Here is a 19,080-nt window from a genome sequence, read left to right on the forward strand (position 1 = left end):
CCCCGGGATTTCCAAAAATACAGACAACACTGGATTCCCCATGTGTCTCAATCCACCCAGATGTGTATTAAAGCCACCTTAAGTTAACCATTAATTAATAAACTCACATCTATCATGGATTCACTCACCCAATCCATGTTTACAAGCATAACATAGCAATATAAGCAACATAGAAGTAACTCCCATAGGTTTGATAATAAACAGGTGAATAGGTACTACATCATCTACTTACCAACCCACAATTTATTCAGATGCTAACCATGCAATTGTTTGAGGATTGATCTAATGCAATAAAACTGGGTAGTAAAAAGGTATGATCAAAGTGTTACTTGCCTTGCTGATGATCCGTGAAACCTAGAGACTCATAGTAGCACGCTTCGCACTCCGGCTACTCTATCGCAATCAAACAAGCATACAATAAGCAATCAAGCAAGATGCATGGGTAAAACTCAAATAAGAAGGTCTAACCAGAAAGTTCAACTTAAGAACTCCGGTTTGCAAAAATAATCAAATCAAACGAAGCAACAAAACTCAAACTGCGAAAGAAACAAGCTTCGATTACTAATTTGGACTAAAGTCAAATTTTACAGTAGCAAAAACTTGTTTAAGTTGATTAGACAGAAAGAGGGCTTCGAGACGAAACTCTAGGCACTTGAATTGCCTAATTCTAATAAACGAGCGAAAAGATAAACTAAAACGAAAACCGGATCAGAAATCGCGATCAGAAATAATCGCGAAAAATCCGAGAAAAATAAAAACTGTCGAACAGACTAACGAATGAATGTTCGCTATCTGCGGCTAACGAACGTACGGACGAACGTCCTCTATATAACTAAATCGAAAAAAACCGATCTAAATAAAAAAACGCATCTAGATTTTTACCAAAAAGCCAAACCAGTCAAAGAAAACCGGCGGCGGCGGGGGGGAACTCCGGCGATGGCGGCGGGGTGGCGGGAGGCGGAAGCGCGGCTCCGGCGGGTCGGCGGTGGGGCGGCGGGAGGCGGACTGGAGTGGGTTGTGGGGCTGCGGCCTCGGCGGCTTATAAAGCCCCCCGGTGGATACGACCCAAAGTCGGTTTTTTAAAAATATTCCGCGCAGAAAAACGAATAAAAGAAATACTAAACGGACTCCAAAAATCCTAATTCCCCGTCCTCTAAATATCTACCGGACAAGGTGAACATTTATTTGGAACTCTAATGCAATTTTGAAAAATGCATATTGTTCCTAATTCAAATAAAATAGCGATAAAAATCCGAATAAAATTCTTATTTGATTTTAACATTAAATCTCCAATATTTCTTTATTTTGAGGAAGTCATTTTATCCTCTCTCTTCTATTTTTGCTAAAAGAAATATTCGAAGAGAAAATAATTAAAATCAAATGATCCTCTTTTCAAAATTCGAGAAAAACTCAAATATGAAAATAACGAAATTCCCAACTCTCTCCATGGGTCCTTGAGTTGCGTAGAACTTCTAGGATCAAGCCAAAAATGCAATAAAATATGATATGCAATGATGATCTAATGTATAACATTCCAAATGGAAAATCTGGGATGTTACAAACCTACCCCCCTTAAGATGAATCTCGCCCTCGAGATTCGGGTTGGCTAGAAAATAGGTGAGGGTGATCCTTCCGTAGGTCTTCCTCTCGTTCCCTGGTAGCTTCATCTTCGGTATGGTGGCTCCACTGAACCTTGCAAAACTTGATAACTTTGCTGCGTGTGACTCGATTGGCAAACTCGAGATTCTTGACTGGCTTCTCCTCGTAGGTCAAATCACTGTCTAACTGAATTGCTTCCAGGGGCACTGTATCTCTCAGAGGAATATCAGCCATCTCAGCGTGTCACTTCTTCAACTGAGAAACGTGGAACACACGGTGAACTCCTGACAATCCTTCGAGCAATTACAACTTGTAAGCAACTTCTCCCATACGTTCCAGATCTTTGTATGGTCCCACAAAACATGGTGCTAACTTTCCCTTAACTCCAAAACGCTTCACTCCTCGGAGTGGGGATACACGAAGATACACTCTGTCTCCCACTTGGTAAACTGTCGCCTTGCCTTTAGAATACGCATAGTTCTACTGTATGGATTGGGCTACCTTGAGTCTATCGCGAATCAGCTTAACCTTCTCTTCAGACTCTTTAATCAAATCTGGTCCAAACAACTGTCGGTCTCCAACTTCATCCCACAACAACGGTGTTCTGCACCTCCTTCCGTACAATGCTTCGAAAGGGGCCATTTTAAAACTGGCTTGATAGTTGTTGTTGTAAGATAACTTTGCGTAAGGCAAATTATCGTCCCAACTAGATCCATAATCTTGTGCACAAGCTCTCAACATGTCCTCCAGAATCTGATTGACTCTCTCAGTCTGTCCATCTGTCTGCGGGTGAAAAGCTGTACTGAACTCTAGCCTGGTTCCCAAAGTTTCATGCAACCGATTCCAAAACTTTGAGGTAAACTGGGTTCCTCTATCTGATACAATGGTCCTCGGAACTCCATGCAAACATATGATCCTGGTCATGTATATCTTTTCTAACTTAGCACTGGTGTAAGTGGTCTTCACTGGGATGAAATGAGCTACTTTCATTGAATGATCGACTACAACCCATATCGAGTCATAGCCTGAACGAGTCCTGGGCAATCCCGTGATAAAATCCATGCCTAGATTATCCCACTTCCATTCGGGTATCGACAATGGTTGTAGAAATCCTGCTGGCTTTAGATGCTCTGCCTTCACTCTTTGACATACATCACAAACTGCTACATACTCCGCAATATACTTCTTCATTGTGTTGTTTGGTTATTTTGATGAATCTATGAGTAGTATCGGAGGGTATGAACCATAGAGAAGTTGGAATATAGTAGATATTACACCAATATAAATAAATAATGAGTTCACAACAGTTCCTAAGTGGTGATTTATTTTCTTATACTAACGGAGCTTACGAGTTTTCTGTTAAGTTTTGTGTTGTGAAGTTTTCAAGTTTTGGGTAAAGATTCGATGGACTATGGAATAAGGAGTGGCAAGAGCCTAAGCTTGGGGATGCCCAAGGCACCCTAAGGTAATATTCAAGGACAACCAAGAGCCTAAGCTTGGGGATGCCCCAGAAGGCATCCCCACTTTCGTCTTCGTTCATCGGTAACTTTACTTGGAGCTATATTTTTATTCACCACATGATATGTGTTTTGCTTGGAGCGTCATTTTATTTTATTTTGTTTTTCTTTCTGTTTGAGTAAAATACCAAGATCTGAAATTATTAAATTTTAGAGAGTATTCACATAGTTGCATAATTATTCGACTACTCGTTGATCTTCACTTATATCTTTTGGAGTAGTTTGTCATTTGCTCTAGTGCTTCACTTATATCTTTTTAGAGCACGGCGGTGGTTTTATTTTGAAGAAATAGATGAACTCTCGTACTTCACTTATATCATTTTGAGAGTCTCTAAACAACATGGTAGTTTGCTTTGGTTATGAATTTAGTCCTAATATGATAGGTATCCAAGAGGGATATAATAAAAACTTTCATATAAAGTGCATTGAATAGTATGAGAAGTTTGATACTTGATGATTGTTTTGAGATATGAAGATGGTGATATTAGAGTCATGCTAGTTGAGTAGTTGTGAATTTGAGAAATACTTGTGTTGAAGTTTGTGATTCCCATAGCATGCACGTATGGTGAACCGTTATGTGATGAAGTCGGAGCATGATTTATTTATTGATTGTCTTCCTTATGAGTGGCGGTCGAGGACGAGCGATGGTCTTTTCTTACCAATTTATCCCCCTAGGAGCATGCGCGTAGTACTTAGTTTCGATAACTAATAGATTTTTGCAATAAGTATGTGAGTTCTTTATGACTAATGTTGAGTCCATGGATTATACGCACCATCACCCTTCCACCATTGCTAGCGTCTCTAGTACCGCACAACTTTCGCCGGTACCATAAACCCACCATATACCTTCCTCAAAACAGCCACCATACCTACCTATTATGGAATTTCCATAGCCATTCTGAGATATATTGCCATGCAACTTTCCATCGTTCCGTTGTTATGACACGCTTCATCATTGTCATACTGCCATGCATGATCATGTAGTTGACATCGTATTTGTGGCAAAGCCACCGTTCAGAATCTTTCATACATGTCACTCTTGAGTCATCGCATATCCCGGTACACCGCCGGATGCATTCACATAGTCATATTTTGTTCTAAGTATTGATTTGTAATTCTTGAGTTGTAAGTAAAAAGAAGTGTGATGATCATCATTATTAGAGCATTGTCCCAGTGACGAAAGGATGATGGAGACTATGATTCCCCCACAAGTCGGGATGAGACTCCGGACGAAAAAAAGAGGCCATAAAAAAAGAGAAAAGGCCCAAATAAAAAAATAAAAAATGAGAGAAAAAGAAAGAAGGGGCAATGCTACTATCCTTTTACCACACTTGTGCATCAAAGTAGCACCATGATCTTCATGATAGAGAGTCTCCTATGTTGTCACTTTCATATACTAGTGGGAATTTTTCATTATAGAACTTGGCTTGTATATTCCAACGATGGGCTTCCTCAAATTGCCCTAGGTCTCCGTGAGCAAGAAAGTTGGATGCGCACCCACTTAGTTTCTTTTGTTGAGCTTTCATACACTTATAGCTCTAGTGCATCCGTTTCATGGCAATTCCTACTCACTCACATTGATATCTATTGATGGGCATCTCCATAGCCCGTTGATACGCCTAGTTGATGTGAGACTATCTTCTCCTTTTTGTCTTCTCCACAACCACCATTCTATTCCACGTATAGTGCTATGTCCATGGCTCACGCTCATGTATTGCGTGAAGATTGAAACAGTTTGAGAACATCAAAAGTATGAAACAATTGCTTGGCTTGTCATCGGGGTTGTGCATGATTTAAATATTTTGTGTGATGAAGATAGAGCATATCCAGACTATATGATTTTTTAGGGATAATTTTCTTTGGCCATGTTATTTTGAGAAGACATGATTTCTTAGTTAGTATGCTTGAAGTATTATTATTTTTATGTCAATATTGAACTTTTGTCTTGAATCTTTCGGATCTGAATATTCTTGCCACAATAAAGAGAATTACATGGATAAGTATGTTAGGTAGCATTCCACATCAAAAATTCTATTTTTATCATTTACCTACTCGAGGACGAGCAGAAATTAAGCTTGGGGATGCTTGATACGTCTCCAACGTATCTATAATTTTTTATCGTTCCATGCTATTATATTACCAACCTTGGATGTTTTATATGCATTAATATGTTATTTTATATGATTTTTGGGACTAACCTATTAACCTAGAGCCCAGTGCTAGTTTCTGTTTTTTCCTTGTTTTTAACTATCGCAAAAAAGGAAAATCAAACGGAGTCCAATTGACCTGAAACTTCACGGAGATCATTTTTGGACCAGAAGAAGCCGACGGAGTACCAGAGGTGGGCCAGAAGAGTCCCAAGGCCACCACGAGGGTGGGGGCGCGCCCTACCCCCTAGGCGCGCCCCCTGCCTCGTGGCCGCCTCGGGAACCCCCCTGACTTGTCCCCGACTCCAACACCTCTTATAAAACCCAAACTTCCAGAAAGAAACCTAGATCGGGAGTTCCGCCGCCAGAAGCCTGCGTAGCCACCATAAACCAATCTAGACCCGTTCCGGCACCCTGCCGGAGGCGGGAATCCCTCTCCGGTGGGCATCTTCATCATCCTGGCGCTCTCCATGATGAGGAGAGAGTAGTTCCCCCTCGGGGCTGAGGGTATGTACCAGTAGCTATGTGTTTGATCTCTCTCTCTCTCTCGTGTTCTTGAGGTGGTACGATCTTGATGTATCGCGAGCTTTGCTATTATAGTTGGATCTTATGACGTTTCTCCCCCTCTACTCTCTTGTAATGTATTGAGTTTTCCCTTTGAAGTTATCTTATCGGATTGAGTCTTTAAGGATTTGAGAACACTTTATGTATGTCTTGCACGTGCTTATATGTGGTGACAATGGGATATCATGTGATCCACTTGATGTATGTTTTGGTGATCAACTTGCGTGTTCCGTGACCTCGTGAACTTATGCATAGGGTTTGGCACACGTTTTCGTCTTGACTCTCCGGTAGAAACTTTGGGGCACTCTTTGAAGTTTTTTGGGTTGGTTGAATAGATGAATTTGAGATTGTGTGATGCATATCGTATAATCATAGCCACGGATACTTGAGGTGACATTGGGGTATCTAGGTGACATTAGGGTTTTGGTTTATTTGTGTCTTAAGGTGTTATTCTAGTACGAACTCTATGATAGATTGAACGGAAATAATAGCATCATGTTATTTTACTACGGACTCTTGAATAGATCGATGAGAAAGGATAACTTTGAGGTGGTTTCATACCCTACCATAATCTCTTCATTTGTTCTCCACTATTAGTGACTTTGGAGTGACTCTTTGTTGCATGTTGAGGGATAGTTATATGATCCAATTATGTTATTATTGTTGAGAGAACTTGCACTAGTGAAGGTATGAACCCTAGGCCTTGTTTCAACGCATTGCAATACCGTTTGTGCTCACTTTTATCATTAGTTACCTTGCTGTTTTTTTATATTTTCAGATTACAAAAATCTTTATCTACCATCCATATTGCACTTGTATCACCGTCTCTTCACCGAACTAGTGCACTCATACAATTTACCATTGTATTGGGTGTGTTGGGGACACAAGAGACTCTTTGTTATTTGGTTGCAGGGTTGTTTGAGAGAGACCATCTTCATCTTACGCCTTCTACGGATTGATAAACATTAGGTCATCCACTTGAGGGAAATTTGCTACTGTCCTACAAACCTCTGCACTTGGAGGCCCAACAACGTCTACAAGAAGAAGGTTGTGTAGTAGGCATCTGTGTGCTGTCAATTTATCCCATTTCAGATTGGCAAATTAAGAGACATTTTAAATAATAGTAGAATGATATGACATTGTTCATAGTTAAGACATTGCAAAATATGACATTGTGTTGTAGTGGGTAGGTTCACCACACCACTGGATTACGGATCAAGAACAGAAGCATACATGCAGTGCAAAAAGAAGATCACTTGCTCTATATAGTTTAATTTACATGGTATGAAGAAGGAACTTGGTTGTACAACTGAAAACTTAAATTGAGAAGGACAAACTTTTGTTTATGAACTACATAATAAACTTTAAACATGCAATTTAATGCAAACACCAAAAATAAAAAACTATTGCAGTCATGCCTAACCAAATATACACAACAAAGTTTGAAGGCTTGAGAAGGACAAACTTACATTATTGGTGAAGGCAGGCTCTATAAAACCCTTGTCCGTGCTGATGGGGGGGCAATTCAAGAAGTTTACCACAGAATCTTCTTCATAAGCATTGCCTTTATTCTACATTTTGTTAAGAGTAAATATAGATGTGACAATATAAGAAAAAATGGAGAATATTTAAGATAAGATGAAGAGTGATGCTACATAACCAAGTAGCTATAAATGTAAGTACAACGATACAGGCAAAAGGTACAGCCAAGAGCAATGTAGAGCTATACTTCTTCAGTACCATCAGTGTTATCCAACCTTATGGTAAGAGTAAATATAGATCTTATGTGTAGAAAGTGGAGGGCAAAGGAAAATAAGCTGCAGAGTGATGGTACATGAACAACTACCTGTCAATATAAGTACACTGATAAAGGAAAGCAGGTACTTACAAGAACAATGCAGATCTAAAAAAATTCATTGGCATTGGATATATTCTCAACTAATGTAACCATTCATACAGATCAGATAACTTGGAGCAAACAATTGATAAGCAAGCTCTCATGCATACTGTTGTCACATAATGAACCAGGTATGTATGCAAGTACAGTGATACATGACAACATGTACTAACAAGAGCAAAGCAGCGGGAAGCATATTTGCGATATTCTGTCATTCTTTTCAAACCAGAATTCTTTTTCGTGCAGATTTCTTGCAAAAAAGATCCATAAGGCACATGCGGAAAAGTATAAGTTCAAATTGTCATGCGATATCATAGACAGTACCTCATCCTCGGAACGAGACCAGTGCATAACAAGGTTTTTCTATTCAATGTCTTCTAAATTTAGCACAGGAGACTTCACCAGAAATTCGTTTATAGACTTGCCATCAAAGTGTGATTTCCTCAGGTAACACCAATACTGCTGCAATGCTTCCTTGAAAAGTGCAAGCAAGCTTTGCTCATCATGACTATCCGGATTGACCCTCGCCTACTTACAACAATGTAATGTAAATCATTGATGTGTTCAATCAGTAGAAAACAGTAAAATAATCACCATGAATAATAGCACTTACACGTAAGTGGGACAGGAAGATGTGAAAATGGTGTTTGTCTTCACTATAATCTTCCCATGATGGGAATATATGCACGTAGTCCCAAACAACATTGAAAGCACTGTCTTTTAAACTGGGAATAACTGGAATGGAGTTCCAATCTGCAGGAATTGGCCATCTCTGTAGTTGGGATAGGTCTTCGGCCGGTGGACTTGCTGTACTTTTTGCTGGAGTGGGATTTTTCTATGGTACGGCTGGTGCTATGGCAACTAAAATCGGCATACCTTTTGCTGGAGTGCAGGTCTTGTGTGGTGCGGCTAGTTGTGTGGCCAATGAAGTATGGGTACAGTCTGCTGGAGTCGGTCCTACATTTTGTGTCACTGGTTGTACAGCCAATATAAGTGGGGTGCTGTCTGATTTCTCCGGCACAACCATGTTTTTCAAGGACTTTGCTGGTGCTCCTTCAAGTTCGGCAATCACCCTCTTCCTTTTTGATGTCTGATGCACAAGAACAGCATTTGAGAGGAAAAACATGGTATGATGACAAATGGAAAATGTATTGATAATGGATGGGCATGGCATCTCAACATATATGATGAGTAAACTAAGCAGATGGCGGTGCAACAAAGTAGAAGAAATGCAAGACAACATATGCAAGATACACGAAATCAATAAAACCTTGCCAAATTAGAACAGGCACTTGATGGGTGAACAGGACAGACCATCTGCCTTTGACTCCTTGAGGTTAGAATAGTCATTAGGATCATATTTTGAACAAGAATCAACAGGTGGGGAGCGTATGAGTTTCATTGCATCCAGAATGGCACTCAATGCCTTGGTGCCAATTTTGTAAGTCATTGCGGTGTTTAGCTTCAAGAGTGGACTACTGTTAGTGCGACACAAAGTAGCTACACAGATCATAGTGTAGATATAACGGAAAAACAGTAAGCATCAGAGTAAAATTAGCAAAGTGGAACTTGCTGGAATATATGTGCTAGTATTGCCGGTACGGCTAGAAAGGCTTCGGATACCAGCTCTCTTCAACTGAAGGTGCGGTACTGTTAATATCAGTGTAACTCTCAAAGGCGACACAGCTCTCCGCATTTCCTTGCTATTCTTATAGGATTCAAGTGGGCAGGCCACCACAAATCTTATTCCCATGTTTACAAAATCGTATGAATCAAAGAGGCCCGAAGAGTTCAAAGTGTCCATAACAACCGACCGTATAGACCTCTACACTCCAAATGTCCCTGCTCATATTCACTACAAGGAACATATTATACTACTATCATACTCCCTCCATTCGAAAATATAAGTCTTGGTAGAGACTTCCACTATGGATCACATATAGATGTATCCAGATACATTTTAGAGTGTAGATTCACTCATTTTGCTCCATATGTAGTCCATGGTGGAATCTGTACAAAGACTTGTATTTAGGAACGGAGAGAGTACTTATTAAAGAAGAACGGAAGAGGAACATGCTAAAGAAGAGCAAGCAGATTTTGGATAATAAAATGTTCGTTGCGCAGTGCCCACACATGATGAACCAGAGCGCATTAAGAAAGCAACCCCCTGTTGTCTCTCTATATGTGGTGCACGTGATTTTTCAAAAGTAAAGTAGGAACATTAGCTGACCAATTAAATGTTATCTGTTTTAGTAATATCAGCATCATATCCGACTCGTACTTGAGCAACAAGTTTGGAATTATGAGTGGCACATTGTTTAGCTTGATGGATTCAGGAGCAGTGTTAAGCAGGTACGATGATGGTACCAAATATAAAGGCATGTCTGCATGCAAGTCGCGTGACTTTTGTCATTTGGGCCAGTCGGCCATTTCAGGCGGTTGGATGAAGATCCTACGTCTCCTAACCCTTCTTCTTCCTCGTCTCTAATTCTTTCCATACAGAACACCGCACGGGCCGCCGGCCGGACCACCGGCCCCCACCGCCTATGTTCCTCCGCCACTCCCCCCCCCCCCCCCCCCCCCCCCCCCCCCCCTCGAGTTTTCTTCGTTTGGCAAGGCCCCACCACCGCCCCCCACAACCAAAGTCCCCACCCGAGCCCCTTCGTTCGCGCTGGCAAACTCCGGCGAGCTCTGAAAAATCAACTGACCCAATTTTGAAATTTAGTCTACTGTGATTTAACTAGTGTGGAATATAAAAGGGGAAAACCATAAGCATTGGGAGTATAGTGTTGAGAGTGCCATGGCGGATCTGAAGGTGCAAACCGGACAAAGGCAACTTCGCAACCAATGTTTGCTTTCAACTAGCAAGTAAGTGATGGACAAGAAATTAGAGTAAAGCAGTGGTGATCTATTTTCTTGCTGCGATAAATAAGTTGAGCAGATACGAAAGAGTACTGCCTCTGGTGCGGCGCCGTGTATGCATCTGCTGATAATTTGACGGTGTTGCGGTAGCGATGGCTGTCGGCGGCGTGGAAGCAGATCTAGGAGGGTAGACGATGGCGGCGGGGCGTGGTGGACGAGACGGTCGTAGGAGCAGCGCCGGCAAGGTGGACGACGGCGGGGATGAAGTGAGAGAACGCGATGCAAGGATCCCAGTCCGAAGCCGTGGATGAGAGAGGTCGATCTCTTGTAATGGACGGCGGCGTCGGGGTATCAGATCCGGCATGGTGGAGGAGGACGACGGTGGATGGGTGGCGGACGGAGGAGGCTGGGGTGGAGAGGGTGTTTTGGCGCCCACGGAGTACGAATGGGGAAATGGAGGTGGAGAGGAAGGGGGAACCATGTCTTGAGGGCGCGCTTGTCTCAAATGCGAGGAAATTTACAAACTTAGCCCCTGTTTCAAATTTCCTACATCACAGCAATATTAGTCGGTTGGGGATAGGACGGTAATCTCGCATACACCGAATATTTGCCGACGAGAGTTTGTTTTTGGCGCCCACCATGTATGAATCGGGGAGGGAGTCGATTTCGGCCGAGGACACACTGTGTTTTGGCGCCCACCGTGTGTGAATCCGGGTGAGAGGCGGTTATGTCACGTTTGAGTGAAATTACAAACCTACCCCTATTGAAACCTATAGAAATCGAGCAGATAGGCTTTGCGTGGTAGGGATAGGCAGTAGTAATTTCCATCTCACAGATTTTGGTTTCGGGCGGTTACTGCGACTTTCCCCGCTTCATTCAAATTTTGCAGAGTGCACATTTACCGTGCCAACTCAATTCGAATCCCGTTTGTATTCTAATTTTTTTTCGGGCGGGATCCATTTTCGATTGGAATTATATACATCATTTTTTATATATATACTTTCAAAAGCACAACAAAGAATTCTGCTCCTTTATATGTATAATATGATTTACAAATACAATGATCTCAAAATCATAAGGTTGATTTCAAAAAATTAAACCAAGTTATGTTCTACTAAAATGTATGGATCAGTAATATATACATATTAAATAACATAGATGCGCGTGAATTCATATGAATATGCATGTTTGATAGATCAATTTTGGTTCGAGTATGGATTACATGTATCATCATCTCGAATTGAAATATTTTAATCCCTTCTATGTTCACTCATTTCACGCCCATCTCTCTCGCATGCATGCTCCTTCATGTAGCTATCACTCTCTTTTCTCTAGCTCACCCGCACGCTCACTTCATGTTTCTCCTATCCTCGCAAATATGGTCTCCCAACGTCTCCCTTGAGAAGTATCACACTCTCCCTATCATTATACATTACACGGTTTTCATTATCTCTCACGTCTCTACTGTTTTCTCGTATCACTAGGTACCTAAGCTTTCTTTTTCACCGCCACACACAGTCTCCACTCGTCTTTCACTTTGTCTTTCTCTCTGTGGGATTCTCTCACACGCCCTATATGTCTCTAGATATGAATCATACCACTAAAATTACTCTCTCTCTCTCTCTCCTGTAGACACAACATTTGTTGCGGTCTCCTTTTCGTCTCCTTCCCAGACTGACATTATTCATTTGTTTACCGATCAGACAAACTCCCCCCTCTCTCACACACACACAACTCCTACTTCCACTTCCCTTCCCGACTACCGTCTCTCTCTCACACACAAAACTCTCGCTTTCGCACCCCCGACTCGTATTTATCTCACAAACATTTATCAACTAGCCCCTAGATAGGTTTATACACCCACACACTCGTGCTTCCACTATCGCATACATGTCTCTCTCCCGCTCCTTGTATCTATGTAGATTTTTCTTCCTTTCTTGAGACACGCCCTCTCGATCGTGCACACACACACTATTGCCTAATTTGAAGCTGATACCTCTCACACACACACTCTTTGTGTCTTTGTCACACATGCACTCTGTCCTCCTCCTCTCTCCCTCTCTCTCTCACACACATGGGCTTTTTGCAACAACTAGCCAGATGCCCATGCGTTGCACGGAACATGAAGATGCATTTGTATGAGTAGTTTATCTTGTGGGAGAAAAGGATGAACAAGGGAAGGCCTTATTTGCAAGTGTGGAGAGGGGTGTGGGTATCTTTTTGCAAAATTGCCATAGTTACCTTCCTATCCGTCGGATATAGATCGGACGGCCTATATTGCAGGATGGCAGGCACACGGTCATCACCGACTATGCTTTTTATAAGAGTAGGGATAAAACAGAGTTGGTGATGATGGTGGGCCTGCCATCCTGCAATATAGGCCATCTGATTTATATCTGACAGATAGGAACAAAACTATGGAAATTTACCCGCACTCCTGTCCACATTTGCAGATAAGGCCTTCCCTCATTCATCCTTTTCTCCCACAAGATCTTGATGTTCCATGCAACGCATGGGCATCCTGCTACTAAGAGTAGAAATTAGACATATACCACTTCTCGAATCTTGAAACCAACAACATTCCTCCCTTATCTCATCAAAACCGCCAAAGGAATATATTTTGAGTGAAACATAACATTTTTTAGTGATATACGTATTTCAAAACTAGAATTTTTTTCTATCAAATCGGGGAATATGTATTAATCTACTCTGATCGTGTCGCAACGCATTGGCACATTGCTAGTAGTTATTATAATTTTTTGGACACCAGACAAACGGTGGAGTACATATACGAAGAGAAGAGGCGCACACACGCAGTCGGTCTCTCGCTGTCTTGCACACATGAGTGTTACGTAAAGGCAACGTTAACAAATAAACCCTAAAACCCTAGGTGCACTATAGATGCATTCGCGGGTACCGGGTACATGGTGGAGCACACCTTTGTAGGAATAGTCAGCTCGCATGATAGTTTGATCCGTAGGAGTTGATGGTCGGGACCACAGGTGAACGGCTTGGAGGCGGTGGCTCGCCAGTTGCCACAGATCGAGTAGCCACGTTTAAAATATCATTTTTTAGCGGGGTTAAGAGTTCCGATTTTCAATGGCGCGTTATAAGTACTAAGTAGTTTTAAGAATGATTGGTATGGAGCGAAAATGGAATTCATAGTACTAGGTACCTCCTTGGCGTATGGTTGTATGGTTTTATGTTGCGAGATGTTGAACCTGGTAGTTCTAGGGCAAATACTATGGTTTAGATTTAGATGTTGGTTTTCAGTAATGAAAATCGGAAGGGGGAAACCCTTCTTTGATTAAAAAACTACTACCTCCATTCTGGTTTACTAGTCCCCATCGTATTTTGGGTCAAAGTTTGTCCATGAATTTTACTTGTAAAATGTGAATGGAAAATGAGATTTTGTTATATGCAAACAAAAAAGGACTACAGGGAGTGGTTGGTCTGACACGGATGTGACCTCTCATAGCGCAGGCATTGAACGAGCACGCCGGCCAAGAGGGCCCCACTCGCTACAGGCCCAGCTGAACACGCCTCCTCGCCGCATGCAACCGGCTTCAGACTGCCCCGCCTGCCTTCATTGAATCCGCGCGTGTGCCCGCAACACGTCCTTCCGCGAGCCGGCCGACATTTTTGAACACAAAAATGACCAAAATATAATTAATTACGCATGGTCTTGACTTGTTGTGCTCGCACTGGTAGCAGGAACTAGAGGTTTTTCTTTATTCATAACTCTCCTCAATTTTTTTGGCTTTGAAGTGAATCATGGTTGTGGACATTATGTATGACTGTGGAGATATCTGTGAACATGAGTTTGATGTGGAAGTTGAACTTGGAATGTCGGCTTGCGCGCGAACTATACCATGTCCAATGCTTCGTTTGTTATTGTTTGGGAAGTAATTGCTGTTATTGCATGACTCAAAAAAATTGTGCCACATCAGTAGATGCACGGACATCACAACAGGCATGCTGACTGGATAAACATTTGAACCTAGCTACTACGAAGGAAATTTTGTATTGACAATAGTTTTAGATAGCAGGAGATACCTAGCCTGCTCTGCCTCTGCTAGCTTATTTCTGGCTTCTTCCATATCTTCTTTGGCATGGGTGAAGAGAGCATCTGATTGCTCTTTTCGGTTCTTCAGGAACTCAGCTACATTCTCAAGGGCTGCTGCACGCTTTCATTCAGCCTTTACTAGAGCCACGAGGACACGAACAGCTGACGACTCCACCTGGCTTGTGTGTAATCCAGCATCATCTGGGAATTTGCACCTTGTGTCTAATCCAGCATCATTAGGGAACTGGCACCTTGTGTGTAATCCAGCCTCATTCTGGAAACATGATCTCGAGGTTGACCATACTTCCCTCCTCGCAGGAACTGCATCCTGACATGAAATTACTTCTTTTTTAGATCAATACTCAGAGCAACCCAGATCCATTTAGTAGAAGCCAGATAAACAGAACTGGGAGAAGTGAATTCAAAAGGAAAAAAATATAAAAACAGACTACAAGGTGAGAACACCCACTTCCTACATCAAGCTAAAAACGAAAGCATTAGGACAATTAAGACTCTTCTTATGAAAAATCGAAGAACACGAGGCTTAAGAGAAACAGAAACTAAAACATATACACATCAAAGAACACGAGGCTAACGAAAGTAATTGAAAGGGTGTTACTTACAAAAGCTCGTTTTACAGGTTTGGTGCAGCTCTGATAATCCCCAAGGGCAAGGAATCATCATAGCAATTTCCAAAGGTGGAAGTGATAAGCATGGAGTGTCGAACCCACAAGGAGCTAAAGGTAAGATCAATATTCTCTCAAGCCCTATCTGCCACTAATACGACTCTACGTACACCGAACGTTTGCTTCCAACTAGCAACGAGAGATAAAACTATGTTGTGGGTATGAAGAGGATAACTTTGTATGATATCGGAGAGCTAAAATATAAAAGTAGGTGCTGTTATCATGAAGTTAGAATATATTACTAAATATTATAAATAGCGAGTGTGGAATAATGGTGGATCGGTGTGCGGAATTGTCCTAGGCAATCGTTAACAAGACCGGTAATCACTATTGCAGTTTCATATGAGGGAGAGGCATAAGCTAACATACATTCTCTACTTGGATCATATGCACTTACGATTGGAACTCTAGCAAGCATCCACAACTACTAAAGATAATTAAGGTAAAACCCAACCATAGCATTAAAGCATCAAGTCCTCTTTATGCCATACGCAACAACCGCCTTACTCGGGTTTGTGTTTTAGTCACTCACGCAACCCACTATAAGCGAATCATAAACGTATTGCAACACCCTATAGCGGGAATCCCTCACACTTGTGCGACACGGAGGGCACCATAGGACATCACCAAAGTAAAACATACAACTCATACCAATCTAGATCATCAATCAACCCAAAGAAAAAGGATATCTACTCAAAACATCATAGGATGGCAACACATCATTGGATCATAATATGTGGCATAAAGCACCATGTTCAAGTAGGGATTACAGCGGGGTGCGGGAGAGTGGACCGCGCAAAAGAGATGAGGATGGTGATGATGATGGTGATGTTGATGAAGACGATCACCGCGGCGATGAATCCCCTCTCGATGGCACTCCGGTGCCACAAAGAGAGAGGAAGAGAGGTTCTCCCCCTTGTGCTTCCTCCTCCATGGCCTCCCCCTGGATGGGGAGAGGTCCCCCCTTTGGTCCTTGGCCTTCATGGTGATGATGGCCCCTCTGTGATCCTCCTACATGCCCTCCGGTGATGATGGCCCCTTCCGGCAGGGTGCCAGAGAGGGCCTAGATTGGTTTTCGATGGCTACGGAGGCTTCTGGCGGTGGAACTCTCGATCTAGGTTAATTTTCCGAGGTTTCTATATTTATAGGAATTTTTGGCGTCGGTCTCACGTCAAGGAGGTGCTCGAGGCGTCCATGAGGCAGGCCCACGCGCCTGGGGGGTGGGCGCACCCCCCACCCTCGTGGACGCCCCGGGACTCTCCTGGCCCAACTCTTTTACTCCGGGGTCTTCTTTTGGTCCATAAAAAATCATCAAAAATTGGCACGTCAATTGGACTCCGTTTGATATTCCTTTTCTGTAAAACTCAAAAACAAGGAAAAAAACAAAAACTGGCACTGGGCACTAGGTTAATAGGTTAGTCCCAAAAATCATATAAAATAGCATATAAATGCATATAAAACATCCAAGGTTGATAATATAATAGCATGAATACTTCATAAATTATAGATACGTTGGAGGCGTATCAAGCTCCTCTTTAACTTGCCACGCTCCTTGAAGATGTCCCCAATATCCCGTGTTTGGTCTTCATTGCTCCTCTGCATGTTCGCACTCGTGGTTTTAAAATCTCAACATGGCAAGAAAAATGGAGGCTATAACCAATTACTTTTATGGGAACAATAGCACCCAGGAAATTTAAAGGGTAGGTATGAAATTTTTTGGAACTGCACATGTACTGTTAAGTGATTCAATACACACATTACCAATCGAGGAGGAGAACGATGGTCGCGGCGGCCTCTGTGAGTCATGGTCGGCAACGGGAGTCAGTTCATTGTCCATGACGGTGGTTCTTCTGCGCTTGGCGTCGGCTTCCGGGAAGCAGATCCGAGACCATGGAAGACGGTGCCGGGGAAGACGCTCTGTGTACGACGACGACGGTGGCCCGGCTCTAGTGTGGCGTACGAGGTCGTCGATGAGGCAGATGTGCTGCGGTGGACGAGTGCGCTGATGTAGAAGGGGAGGAGCACGAAGGCTGCGGTGCCGTGGATAAGTCTATTTTGCGGTGGAGATATAAAATGGGGAGTATTCAGGTGTACTACTCTGGGTGCCGGGGTGGGGTTGGCTGGGTAGGGTGAACCTGAAGTTACGAAAACAGCCCCCCTACCAACCGTCATCCGTAGGCCTGTTCCGGAGGCTATGATGGTAACTTCCCACTGCTCGAATCAGGGTCGCGGGAGATTTTCCTGCCGACCTCAAAATTTTGTGACATTGAACTCCCCGTGTGGCGTGTTGGGTGATTCGGCTAAGCAACTAGCAAGTAGTACTAGTAAACTCTGCATATTAGGTTTGACCGAAGTCAAACTTCCTAAAGTTTGACCAAGTTTATAGAAAAATATAAACATTTACCATAACAGATATGTATGATGTGAAAGTACATTCAATAATGAATCTAATGGTATTTATTTGTTATTGTATATGCTAATATTTTTTGTTATAAACTTTCTGAGAGTTTACAAAACTTGACTTTGACCAATGCTAATACGTGGACTTAAATAAAAATGGAGGGTGTACACATTTGTTTTCTTAGTATGTGGTGAATTAATAATTTGTTGAAATTGTGAAATAAATATATTAGGCTACTGACTTCGAATGTAATGGTCTATACAATTCAATAGTTACAATCATTGTCGAATTCCAAGATGTATATGAGGCCTATAGTACTTCACAACATCCTCAAACTCGCATAATCCCAGCCAAATGACAATCAAAATGCATTTCATAGTTATTAATTTGTAGGATGCAACAAAACCAACAATAACTCTACATCAGCCATTATAAAAGCAACATTTTGAACATATCCCAATGTGTGAATGAAACGTGCAGAGAGAGCTTGCGAAGATGGAGCAGATAGGGCGAGAAAGACTGTATCTATGTGGACGAGAGAGTAGGAGACAAACCTAACGAAATAGAGAGAGGGAGATAGAGAGAGAAAGAGAGAGGAAGAAGTTAGGTCTGTGAGAAAGATGGAGACATGTAATATACGTGAGATGCGTGTGCATCCGAATTCTGTACATGTGGAAGGAGAAGAGACAAAAGGTTTGATGAGAGAGCTGGAAAAACATGGACGAGAGGGGAAGGATCTCGTGGGTTGAGGGATTGTTAAATTTGTGCGGGGGAGAGAGGGATTCGTAATTTTGTGCGAGAGAGAGGGTGGGGGAGGAGTCAGTCAGCCATCGTCACATCATCCTGCTTCCAAATGGCCCCACATTCTCTAGCGCAGTGTGGTCACTGTCTTCGATCTCCTCGGTGCCCTCTTTGAAGATTGAGATGTTGTGCATGCTGGGGTGCAGAGAAGCACAAGCGAGAGTGGTCGCCATATAACCTTGGATGGGGATGAATTGTGTGCTCGGGGGAGGGGGTGTGTGTGTGCTGTGTGTTGTGTGTGTGTGTGTGTTTGTGTGTGTGTGTGTGTTTGTGTGTGTGTGTGTGTCAGATATTGAGAGAAAACAAACCTAAGGAGAGAAGTGTGTGTGTATGTAACGGAAAGCTACATGCTAAACAGGGTATTCACGAAGAGATTGTGCGTGCGAGATAGAGAGTGATGTGCGGGCCTTGAGGTGGGCAGGGGTCGGGTGAGGGTGTCAAAATGTGCGCATTGATGCATGTGTTACATGCGATCGTGCGAGGGACGGACGAATCGAGAGAGATGGTTGTTGTGTTACGGATGATCCTCTCTCTCTCTCT

Source organism: Triticum urartu, chromosome 5, assembly GCF_003073215.2.
Source record: "Triticum urartu cultivar G1812 chromosome 5, Tu2.1, whole genome shotgun sequence".
Lineage (NCBI taxonomy): Eukaryota > Viridiplantae > Streptophyta > Magnoliopsida > Poales > Poaceae > Triticum > Triticum urartu.